The 13427-nt window shown below is 45.4% G+C and overlaps 1 protein-coding gene across 1 annotated transcript in view; it reads left to right on the plus strand.

The window, feature by feature from the left end:
* LOC147728838 (uncharacterized) overlaps positions 1-13427 on the plus strand; it is a 1063528-nt gene that overhangs the window by 574209 nt on the left and 475892 nt on the right. The window lies entirely within an intron of this gene.

Raw genomic sequence — 13427 nt, forward strand, 5'->3', positions numbered from 1 at the left:
GCCATACTCCAATACTGCGTGCCTCGCAGCAGTGCATGCGCTGCCGAGGCTCAACCTAAAAACAGAGTATTTGACAACTAATCTCCACGAGGCATACTATAGCCATTTATGCATTTGCCAGCTATTCCACTGTTATAGATGTTTGCATACATTCTATTGCACTTAATGCTTATATTAAACATGTTGTAAGGTGTATCCTTGTTCACATTATACTTACATATAATGACAACTTGCGCCTGTTTTTAGCAAAATGTAGTTCAGTTCACAATACATATTTTATTAATGTCAGAAAGGAAACGGTCAACCTGAATGAACTACCGAAGAATTTAATGGGTAATGCACTTCCGCAAAGAAATTAGAAGTTGTGGCTATCTTCCCACATCCAGGAAAAAATGTATGTATTCAATATAACTATAGCACAAAATGGAGAATAAAGCACCCTCTGGCGGTCATTTATGATTGTGAAAACCCTGCTCTTAATTTAAAGTGCAAGCATGACTCTTGAAAGTTCTGCTTGAATATACAGGGAAGCTTGCCAAATGTCATCAACAAAAACCAAATGTATCAAGCTTTGGCAAGGCCAATAGGTCCTTCATAAACGAGTGCTATTGGCTTTGTCAGTGTCTTTCAGTCATGCTACAGCATGCTACAACAACATGGGTGAACTTTAGAGGAGCAAGGTAAAAGCCATTGTTGAAAGGTTGGCAATAAACGGCAAGATTGCCTTTTAAGAGAAGCAGGGGCCAATGCAGGTAGGAACTGCACTGCCCATGAACAAAACACAATGAAGTTCAAAGCAGAATGACACTGCCAAGAACAGCAGCAGAAAATTGGTGACTACACTTTCTGCGAACCAATCAAAATGAAGTATTAAGCAGGATGACACTGCCTGGGACAGCAGCAAGGCAGGCTGCCTTGCTGCAATTCAAGCGCTTACAACATGAAACATTTCACGGAGAGCCCGTAATTAATCCAATACAGTGTGGATAGGACAAGGAAACCTCTGTTGGTACGTACTATGATTGGAACTTTCAAACCCGCCACACATGTGCGAGCATCCCACAGGCCCTCACGCTATTCACTTCTCCCATAAATATGGACCCCAATACCTTTGTGGTGTTAGAACGGCAGTAGTTTATTAACATTATAAGCTGGTACATAAGTTATCATGATTGCATCGGTCATTAACCCCTTCGATGTTGATGACGAGCTCAGCTCGTCATCACCCACGGGGGTCATGTGCTGATGACGAGCTGAGCTCGTCATGGTGCCACTAAAATGGCATTTTCCAGCACTGGGGGGGAAAACGCCTAGCATCCAAGTGGTTAATATGTTCATTGCTAACTTGCATTTTTTGTAAAGCATACAGTACTAAACTGGTCCATAGTGAAATCTTAGCTTTATTACCTATTAAGCCATATTCGCATAACCTGCAGTGCATCGTCCTGAAAATCATAAAGTCTTTAATGAGTGTCATAAATCACTGTCAGCTGCCATGACAGCTCTCCTTCTGTTGATTACTTTGATACAGTGTGTTGTGGCTTCGAGGCTTCCCTTGATACCAACTGGTTTTCGTGACCCTGTGGTCATTCCTGGGTTGCAAGTGCCTTGTTCACCCAGCCCTGACCATTTCTTACCCCTTTTGTCTTTCCTCAAGTGTCCCTGCCAACAGGCATCCCAATGACCTTGTTTGGGCAATTGTCCGTTTATGTCCTTGTGTGAAGATATTTTATTGTTAACCTTGTAGCCATTTGCCACACTGCGGTGGTTTAAAGACCTCAGACAGCTCCCCCTAAGCTTACAAGAAACCCAGTAGCTCCAATGCCCTCACGATATTCAGTAGGAGCAAATCAATACCTACGCTAGACAGGTGAACCTTGTCTGCATAATAGCCCGGCATCCTAAGGTTGAGGAAGACATGGCTCACAAATTCCCTGCCCATGCCTCGGCAGAACCTGCTCATTAGTATGTTCTCTGTCCCCTGTAATTCTTTATGACTCCTGACCATAGTATGATGGCAGGGCATGCCCACCTCGAAATGGTTGTCAGGTTGGGTATGCAGCAAGGAGATTATTAAGGTACCAGAGTAATCAGGCGCACTACCTGTGTGTCCGCAAAGAGGAAAGTACTGTAAGGTAGATGGTACAGGCAATAGGGCGGGCGGTAATCCCACAAAACCGCTCAAGGTTGGACCAAATGATCCACACAAATAACAGTCAAACAACAATGCCCCTGCACTGTACAAAATTAGAACATTCTTGGTAATGTTAGTGTTCAAAGAGATAATTGGTTTGTATACATCCACACTTTCGGAGTGACTTTAAGAGAATCAATCATCCACATCGAGGTATAAAAGTTCAATAAAGACGTTCTGTTCTTGGTGTGAAGTGTCTGTTTATTGTTCCTTTAGCTATGCCAACACGTGTTTCATCGCAGGGAACATACTGCGAATCTTCAGGGCCTAATGAAAAACGATGTGAAAATCGTACTGGATCAAAACGTTTTGGGGCGGTGCTTCTGTTTAATTAATTACTGGGTATTCGGAAATCCATGAAAACGCTGTCTGCGTAATTGATGGATCTGTTCGGTAGTAATCAGTACTGTAACCGGGAGGAGTCAAAAACATTTCTGAGTATTAAAGAACTGCTTTCTCAAAGGCGGGTACACCTTGTTAGTATACTGCTCCCTCTTGAGGTTCCCGGTGCCGTTTTCCAATGACCGGCACGAGTACCTTATCTCTCCATACATCTCCACGTCTCTACCACAACATGGACAGAGACAAAATAGCAGCGGACCTTTTTGAGAATCTTGCCAAAGGCATGCCCCCACATACCGACATGGCCAACTCTGGTCTACCCCGAACAGAGGGCCTTAAAGATAAATTTAAGAAATTGGAAAAACTAAAAAAACAAGAAAACTCACGATGGTGGGATGCTACGACTCTAAAACAATACATGCGCCTCAAACAAGTACCTAGAGGCTTACGCTCCAACATCTTCCCAACTTACGATGATCTCGACATAGACCTCCTAAAAAAATGGGAAGATTCTGTAACCAACAACTCATTTGTTCTCATGGACATCTTAATAGAAAGTGCAGATCGCAAATCTAATAAGCTACTAGGAGAAATTGCAATACTATAACAAGAGATCAAGGATCTCAACCTGCCAGAACCCACTATTAAAAACTACACTTTTCTAGATGAGGTCCCATTAAAACACCAGGAGGCAAATCAAAAGAGATGATGCAGACTACGACCGTCATTGGAAAACGGCACCGGGAACCTCAAGAGGGAGCAGTAAACTAACAAGGTGTACCCGCCTTTGAGAAAGCAGTTCTCTAATACTCAGAATTTTTTTTGACTCCTCCCGGTTACAGTACTGATTACTACCGAACAGATCCATCAATTACGCAGACAGCGTTTTCATGGATTTCCGAATACCCAGTAATTAATTAAACAGAAGCACCGCCCCAAAACGTTTTGATCCAGTACGATTTTCACATCGTTTTTCATTAGGCCCTGAAGATTCGCAGTATGTTCCCTGCGATGAAACACGTGTTGGCATAACTAAAGGAACAATAAACAGACACTTCACACCAAGAACAGAACGTCTTTATTGAACTTTTATACCTCGATGTGGATGATTGATTCTCTTAAAGTCACTCCGAAAGTGTGGATGTATACAAACCAATTATCTCTTTGAACACTAACATTACCAAGAATGTTCTAATTTTGTACAGTGCAGGGGCATTGTTGTTTGATGGTTGTCAGGTTGGCCTGGATGACATCCAACAGGGCTTTCTGCCCCATTGCAGAAAGATCATTGCCCCTCAAGTGAATTACCACTGCAGCGGGGTTCCTGTGCGCCCTTGTGCATTCCACACCACAGGGATGAGTTGGTTGCATTTCATGCCTGGTTTGCCCAGCCATATAATCTTGATATTGCGCAGTCATATGCCACCATACAACTTCTTTGTGCCTGCCCACAGTTGCACCCTTGTGATGTACGAGTGTCCTATTATCTAAACTGTCCGTCTTTCTGCTCTGTCCCCTGTGGTGAGAGATTGGCCAGTGTTGGTATGAAATTGGCCTGATGTATGTCTTAAAAGCTGAGGATTTCCACCACCCTATGTGTCTCACCTCTTCGTCAGTCATGCTGTGTGCCGCCATGGTGGTGGCTGCCCCCGATGTGGAATGAATGCAGGCCAAAATGCGCCAGTGTGAGGGCCACCTTTTCCAGGGCTTGGAGGCCAAAACAACAAAATGGATGCATTTGTGGCCATGCCACTTCTCTGCTGGCTGGGGCTTTAAAATCAAAATTGTTTCTTTGCACCTTTCTGCTGCCATGCCGCAGAGTGGGGGGGGGTTAGCCGCCTTCCCTCTAGAATCAGCATCGCCTCTGGTCTGGCGGGACATTGAAGCCTGAAACAGATCTCTGCAGCAGGTGCTCAATCGACCCAGCATTCAAACAGAACAATCCCTACAATATTAACATACTTTGGGAGAGATTAGATTTTGCTGGGGGACTATTTGGGCTATTTGTCATTGAGAACCATGTGTCAGTGTCCCTGTCAATAAACCCCCACTACCACAAAGCAGTGTGGCACAGGAGGGCCTCATTTTTTTGCCCCTCATGCTTTTATCTGTTCTGATGCAGATTCAGAGCACTTTACATGAGAAAGGGACACTGAACTGAGCTGTAAGAGATGCCCAGCCAAGGCCTCGCCCCATCAGGAACTGGAAGCTACAGGTATGGAGACCAAGCTGGGAGCTCAGAAATAACAATCTAGCTGTATTCTTTTGCTAAGAGTGGGTGCCCTATGGTGTGTGGGCTAAAAGCTGGAGTCCCTAAATAGGTGCAAGCCCAAACTTGCTGCTGCACTCACACATGGGTGGCCCTTGCCCCCACACCCCTCAAAATGATGAGGCTATTCTGCCTAATTTTTGCCAAATACTGTCCATAAAGCTAGCCTAAATATCCAGCAGTGTTCAAGAGTTTATGATTGAGATTAAGCACGTTCATTATTATATCCCTACGCCAAACATACTGTATTTCACAAGCTGTGCCCTGATTTTGTACCACAACTCTTCTGTGTGCGGCTTGATACAGTGTTACATTGCAGCAATTTTACAGTACATGGAATGCATGTACAAATAACATGCAGAAAGCGTAGGTTTAGTTGTATTCATTTTGTATGGAAGGAGTGGCAGCTTGGTACATCAACTCTGGTTGGCGCTGCTTCCTCCTGTCATTCCATAACATCACATATGGAAGGCCATGATGACTAAGGCCAGAACCCTTAGAGTAAGCACACATAATTGTGGGTTTGTAATGCACTAGAATCGACTCCCGAAGGAGTATCTCTGCGCAGTAGACCGCTGGGGAACCCGTCCTGGCTTTCCCTATGTGATGGTCCCTACTGGGTATCTCCAAGATGAAACCAGGCATCCCCGGCATATGTGGGGGGCCGTTGTGGAGATGAGGCAAGCTAATGCCCAGAGTTGCAGAGTGTGATCCCTGGTTAGAGTAGGCACCGAGGTGAGAATTATCGAGTCCGCTGACCCTGGTCCACGACCCTGACGCGTCGGGAATTGAATCCTGGTCCCGGTCCGTCCTCTGCTCTCGGGTCTGCCGCCTCTAACCAGTGAGCCACACCACTCCACATAACACATGGTTATTGCTGCTTCTCTGAATATTGTGAATTTACACATGCAATTAATATACTTGTGTCAGGGGAGGTGCACTTTCTCAAGAAGAGGCATGTCAGAAGTCACACAGGGTGGTGCAGACACGAAATAGTCTTCTGAGGAGGTGAAAGAAGGAGGGGGGTAAAATCAGAAAACATCATTAATGCAGATAACCACGAGTGAGCAATTGTAATAAATGTGCCGGTGAGGGAGAAGCAGTGGGGATGGGGGAAGGTGGAAGGAAGAAGGGAGGGCAATAGGCCCAGAGGAGCAACATGGAGGAGTGGAAGCAAGGGGGGAAGCACAGGGGAAGTGGTACATGAGGGAAACAGCAGGATAGTACATTCTTTGAGAATGCTCAAACAACAAGAATAAAAAGGGCTATGGAGTGGGCAGCAGGCAGGGGAAGTCGCCGGGGGCAAGAAATAGTACAGGAATCACTTCGGAGCAGCTGACAGGGACTGATTAAGTTGAATCAATCTGTACTTGGTCCCTCCTCCACAGCAAGGTTCAAAAGTGACTTTTTGAATAAACTGGCCATTTTAGATGGCTGCAAAGAAGAGTGACACTGAGGCAGAGAAATGGTAAGCATTGGGTGGTCTCCAAGCCCTTTTTGTAAACAATATTGTCCTTGCAAGCGAGACACATTTGCTAGCGCATGCTCTTGCCGGCTCAACCTCAAAAAGGAATATAAAGCTTACTAAGACAACATGACAATGCTTTGCAAACCCTTAAACCTAGATAAATAAAATATTCCTTTGAAAGGGTTATGGAAACGAAGTCATTACTAAACTGGATGCAACATGGTTAATATTAACAATGGTACTGGAGCACAACGATGCCTGAAAGTTAAAAAAAAATAGTGGGCTTAGTTATGGGCATCTCAAATCTTCTTGTGATTATAATATTGATGCAGGAAGGTCTGGTAGTTATGGTAGCCAAATCAATACTTGGAAAATATGAATACTCCAACACATGTTACAGAAAATGATGTTTTTAAGCTGATTAAACCCTCTAAGCATCCCAGGGCACCGGGTCCTAATGATTTACATATGTCTCTGATCAAGGAGCATCCTGAAGTAAAGACTGTTGCCACTTTACATCACTGACCTTATTAGCAGGCTTAGCCCATCTGATTGGAAGAGTTCCATCCTCCAGCGCATTCATAAGTGAGGATCCAAATCAAACAATTATTGGCTAATTGCCCTTTTAAACTCTGGATAGTGTTTGGCTGAAATCTACAATCAGCCCCACAAGGTTGAGCACATGAAACATATCTAAGGGATTAATCTTACAATGTTTCCCATAAACGCTCCTCCACCCTAGATAATATTAGGGCCTTATTATGTAGATTCTTGTAGGTTTAACGGGCACAGAAAATAAGAGACAATAACCCCCATCTTACCTCGTAAAGATGGAGGACAAGGCCTCACCCCATCTGGCAACAGTTCAGGATAAAGGAGGCACCGCTCTAGAAGGAAAAGTACACCAAACTAAAATTCATGCAGTGTAACATATAACCTTCAACATTAAGAACAAACTAAAATACCCAGGGTATCAGGTAAAGAGCAATCTCCACTCATGTATAAATACACCGTATCTAATGTTAAACAACACTAACCCTCAATGAGGGTATTTCCTATAGTGTTTGTACTCAGATTTAAACTTATTGTATCATGTTATGGTCACAAGTGTCGTAATGGTGACCATCAAACTATTTTCTTTTCTTTAAAGTGTCTCAATTAACATCCCTAGGCTTGAGAGTTCAAAGATGGTAATGATAATGTGGTGCTAAATAGTGTCCGTTTATTCATAAAACTGCAACAAAGCAAATCGCGACCCATAGGCAATCTTGGGTACCGTTGGTAGCTATATAATTTAACCAAATGATTAATCTCGACAAACCGCCAAATCAGTCATTAGTAATGGTGGAATAGATATAAGCATAGATGAGAACCCCCTTAAAGAGCAACTTGTGCTAATAGGCAAGAAACAGTAATGCGCATTTAAGCATGAGTTTAGCTAAAGTTCGAGTTAAAAGAAAGTGTCCCCGCTCTTACCTCTCCGTCGGTACCTCTGACGGTCTTCAGAGCCGTCGGGGAGGTACCGATCAGAGGGAAAAGCATTCAATAAATAGATGCCACTACACCTGATAGCCTACTGCTGCCTTCCATGTTGCTCGGCGCAGTCCCGGCGGACGCGAGAGTCCGTCCTCGATCTCGCGGGACTACGCCGGCAACTGCCAGCAATCCGATGATTCATGGGAATTGTAGTTCCCGAACTCCATTTATGGCACTAGGCCAAAGAAAGGAGACTGAGAACGTACTCCCCCGGTTTTTGTATAAGTTCAGTGTATCAAGAACTACCGAATACCCTGACAATTCATGGGAAATGTAGTGCTCAAACTCGGTGTTTGGTACAAGGCTAAATAAAGGAGATTAAATGGTAAATGGACCGTGTACATGTGATATTGTACTCCTCCGGTCCTTGTATAAGTTCAGTGTATCAAAGAACTCTGTTGTGAAATACAAAAATTGAATTAACTATGCCATATTTATAATGTATGCCTTGTCTATCAAAGTGTACAGTGTGTTCAAGGAATACATATCACATTCTCCGTACAAATGTTCGGTAGACACAGTGAATTCCGGTCAGCAACTCTCTGAGGCCACAAATAAAAGTAACTCTTCATGACTGTTTTTGGACTGCATTGGCAAGATATTCAAAGTACAACAGCACAGCACTATAGAGTGATCTAAAGCACAAAGTACAGTGACTTAGGATGTTATAGAGTGGACCAGAGAATAGAATCATTCAGTCCTTGTGTATCACTTTTAAGTCTGAAGACCCACTGTTGTTCTCTCAAAAGTAAAAATTTGGAAGCATTAGTGACATGTTGTGGAATAAAAGGTTGTTCCAAAATAGTCCACAAAAGGGGGTGGTGATGAACAGAGTGTCTGAATTAAGCAGACCACTCTTACCCAGTCCAAAGATCAGGGCTTGATCCATCACCGTTTTTTAGCTCACTGCACCATCCCAGCTCAGAACGTGGCTATATGCAAATTAGTCTGACCCTGGCCCAGTGCACCATGGGAACAGGGCAGACCAAACTACCAAGCCAATTCTTATACTGGGAAGGAAACAAGCTACCGGGGACCGGTTTCTGGCATTTCAGCCGTCTTCGGCCTGGCTTGCTTGAATCCTGATGGTGCAATGAGCTAGGGACTCACATCTGAGTATACCCTTCCACGCTTATGGTGGACAAAAATGATTCAGAAAAGGGGGTGGTGATGAACAGAGTGTCTGAATTAAGCAGACCACTCTTACCCAGTCCAAAGATCAGGGCTTGATCCATCACCGTTTTTTAGCTCACTGCACCATCCCAGCTCAGAACTTGGCTATATGCAAATTAGTCTGACCCTGGCCCAGTGCACCATGGGAACAGGGCAGACCAAACTACCAAGCCAATTCTTATACTGGGAAGGAAACAAGCTACCGGGGACCGGTTTCTGGCATTTCAGCCGTCTTCGGCCCGGCTTGCTTGAATCCTGATGGTGCAATGAGCTAGGGACTCTGAATCGTTTTTGGCCACTATAGATGTGGCAGGGTATACTCAGACATGAGTCCCTTTCTCACTGCATCATCAGGATTCAAGCAAGCCGGGCCGAAGACGGCTGAAATGACGGAAACCGGTCCCCGGTAGCTTGTCTCCTTTCTGGTGAAGAATTGGCTTGGTAGTTTAGTCTGCCCTGTTCCCATGATGCACTGGGCCAGGGACAGACTGATTTGCATATAGCCAGGTTCTGAGCTGGGATGGTGCAGTGAGATAAATAACGGTGATGGATCAAGCCCTGATCTTTGGACTGGGTAAGAGTGGTCTGCTTAATTCAGACACTCTGTTCATCACCACCCCCTTTTCTGAACCAAAATAGTCCACAGCATGTCCTCTGGTCTGTGATTGAGTTCCAAATAGTGGGCTGTGAGACCGGTTTACATTTTATTCCATTTTAATATTATTATGCTAAAGCATTTTGGGATTTTTATATGTGTTATCATGAATTTTTATTATTTTTGGAAACCTTTTGATCGTTTCATTTTGTTGGTTTATTGTTTGAGATTATTATTGCTATCAAACACTTACTATACTAATCTCCTTTAAAAAATATAGTGGAAATCAATTTGTATTATGTTCATATATTCCTAGGAAGTGTCATGTTAACAACTACATATGTAGGTATGTATGTATCAACTATTAATAAAATATGGATGTTGCCTTGCTGACTTGAAGCTTCCAATGACATTGAAATGCTAGAGCTCAGTGCACATTTTCTTATAGGATAACTTTGCTTTCAAACCTGGTAAGGAAAGTCGGATTTTGTGAGTATAATGGGGCTAGTTCTGTATAGATAAATCATATCTTGTCCTCAATGCCGTTCTGTGCGTTATTTATGAGAAGATCCTGACATCTGCAGAGCAGATATGTTTTCTCTGAAATTAGCAAGTTTCTGCCATTCTATAATTTTTAGGTCTCGCCTAGACGAAAGCAAAAAGCAAAGCTTTTTGCTGTCTAGGGCGAGACAACTTATGTTGTTACTTTTGGGGGAATGTGGACAGCAAAGTGCCACGCTCTTTTTCAGGCCGAGATTTGACCTCGTGAGCGCGCACGCCCAGCCCGGCGCCGTGCACGTCCCTTGCCACAGATTCCCTAACACACACATGCACACGCAGGCAGGAAGGCCCACACACACAGAAACGCGAGCACCACCCCCCCCACGCAGGAGCGCCCCTACACACACGCACGCACACACACATACAGAGACACCCCCCCGCCGCCGCCGCATACATACAAGCGCCCCCCCCTGCCGCCGCTGCCGCTGCCTACATACAAGCGCCCCCCCCAGCCCCACTTACCGCCATTCTAAACTCTTGTGCTTTATTCCTCTCATTTTACAGTGTGCTGCTCTCCGTTGCAAAGTTGTCCATCATTTATTTCGACCGCCCTTTCTCCGCCGCTCGCCATGAACACCTCCCACTCCTCACCTCGCCTTCCCCTTCAGTCCAAGCTTTCGCCATGTCGTCCCGCAACACGATTGGTGGTTAGGGGTCCATGGGCGGAACTTAGCCTCCAGTAGGCCACCTTCTTCGTCGTGTCCTCTTCAGCATTGCATCACGCACACCAGAGCTGCTCCCATTGGTTTCCCGCAACACGATTGGTGGTTAGGGGTCCATGGGCGGAACTTAGACTCCAATAGGCCACCTTCTTCGTTGTGTTCCCTTCAGCATTGGATCACGCACACCAGAGCTGCTCCCATTGGTTGCCAGGGCTGATGGGCAGAGAGGACCAGGAAGTGCTACGCGTGTGTCAGTCTGGCTGGCAGTGAGTGTGAGGCAGGGAGCCTCGGGGTACTGGAGGGGTCCAGGCTGGGGCAGGGCGGGGGCCTGGGAGAGGCGTCAGGGCACACGAGAGTCGAGGTGATGCTGTGTACGGGGCAGGCAAGGAGGACACTGTGACTGAGACCGTGGGTATGGGGCAGTAGTAACTCTGAGGGTACGGTGGCTGGCAGGGGTCAGCGCCCCAGGGTTGAGCCCGGGGGTGTCCAGCACAGGACAACGGCAGCCAGAGGAGTCCAGGACGGATCACTAGAGAGCAGTGGCCGGGAGGGGTCCAGGGTGGCTCAGAGCCCTGGCTTGGATGGACCCCCAGTCCCAGCATGGAGGGAGAGATGCACAAGTGGACCAAGTACTACAGCGGTGAGAGCCTTACCTCTGCGTGTTAATGCACGGGTTTATCATGTCATCATCTTCGGCAGGTGCGTGTGTCTGCACTGTATGCACACTCCATTCATACATTCCCTCCATCTCCCTTCAGACCTTCGGTGTCACAAGCTTGACTCACCCGCAGTCATTCATTAATCTCGCTGACCTCTCGCAGGGAGTCTGCTACAACACAAGACTTAAAAGCAAACCCCCAATGCTACTCATCACTCCACAAGTCCCAAGAACAAGTCTTCATGAAACGCATCTTTTCGAGCCCTGCACAAAACAAGATGGGACCCTGCACCTCTCTCTCTCGATCTTCAAACTAAACTGGGCACTCTGATCTCACCTCGTCCTTGGCCCCCAGTCTCACCTGGTCCTTGGCCCCCAGTCTCACCTGGTCCTGTCGCTGGATGCTGCTTTGTTGCCCGTGTCCCATTATTAAGCCTCCCCACTGCCCCTGCCTTCTAAGACTGACTCTTCCTTATGTCGCATGCCTGTTATCTTCCACATTGTTTTGCTGTAAATACCGCCCTTTCGTAGTAATATTGTCTTCACCCGACAATACAATTCACATGTAAAGTGCTTTTTCCTCTGCAAATAAATAGTGTTATATCAAAAAAATTATAATAAATAAACTCAATAGCCTTCAAAGCTGTGCTGTGAACTTGTGTTTGCCACAAGGCTTGTTTAACGTGCTCTGTTGAGTACGAGACAATTGTAAGTGCATCTCGATAGAGTTAAAACAATATATATTGTTCGGTCCATGCTGTCACGTGTTTAAGGACATCCGCCTATGTGAGATATCCGAATTGTATTTGACTTGTACAAAAGGTCTGCCCATTGTGTATAGTTGTCAGTGCGTTGTATTTTAATATTGCATGTTGCCATTGGCATTGTGGTAGCCGACTATGAGGCATGTGAGTGCTGTGTGTGTTGTACCCTTGCTACACTTTACTTTGGTGGCTCCGGCCTGTGTCTGCAGGCAGGCATAGTTTAAAGGCGTCTCAACTTTGTAAATGCCACCAGGCTCATTGAAATCATCAGGAAAGCACAGCAAAGTGTAATAAGCAGGAAGAAATGCATGTTATGAGATGAGTTGGATCTTAATGCACTCTGATCTCCCTGCATCCCAGATAGGACATGCAGGTAGCCTGTCGAGCAGCTTGCAGAGGCAGAGCTAGAAGCCCAACCTGCGGATCCTGGTATGAGAAGACTAGAGCTAACTTCAAGTCGTGTTTTGTGGGTTTTCCTGATACATAAAATATAGGTTTCAGATTATTCTCACAGCAAAGATGGCTTAGAGGGTTTTCATCCCTTTTTTAACGTCCTCTGCATTTATTCTTTACGTTGTGGCCTACACCAGTGATTCTGTATTTACATGTGTTCAGTTTCTACCTACTTTCTGCCAACCATGCTCTCTTTTCTTGCACATGTTGCATGTCTACTGCCCCAGTGTCTTTGTCAGTGAACCACATCCAAACTGCGAGTGTTTGCTCATCATTGTTTCCTAACAAATGTGCTTCATTAATACATTCTGCCCTCTTAGTGTCTATGTCAGGATACTCTCACAGTTTTGGGTAACATTTGCTCCAACAAATGCAAACATATTTTTAGTTTGTATTTCTACGCAGGTTGTTGTTCATGTTTTATCCTGCTTACCCAGCGAATTAAATGCGTAAGGTCATCATGCAATTTGGAGGAAGTCCAAGATACGGTATTACTTCAGTGGCAAAAGCAGAGATCTGGATTGGCTCTTAGAGCAGAGTATGTGCCGAGCCATATGCAAATCCAGCAGTAAATGTTTTGAAAACAAGTGACCACATCCACCACCACCACCACATCCACCACCACGTCATCCACCACCACCACGTCATCCACCACTACCACGTCATCCACCACCACCACATCCACCACCACATCCACCCCCACATCATCCCCCGTCACCACCACATCCACCACAACATCATCCACCGCCACC

The sequence above is a fragment of the Lissotriton vulgaris genome, chromosome 3_1 (genome assembly GCF_964263255.1).
Source record: "Lissotriton vulgaris chromosome 3_1, aLisVul1.2, whole genome shotgun sequence".
NCBI classification, from domain to species: Eukaryota; Metazoa; Chordata; class Amphibia; order Caudata; family Salamandridae; genus Lissotriton; species Lissotriton vulgaris.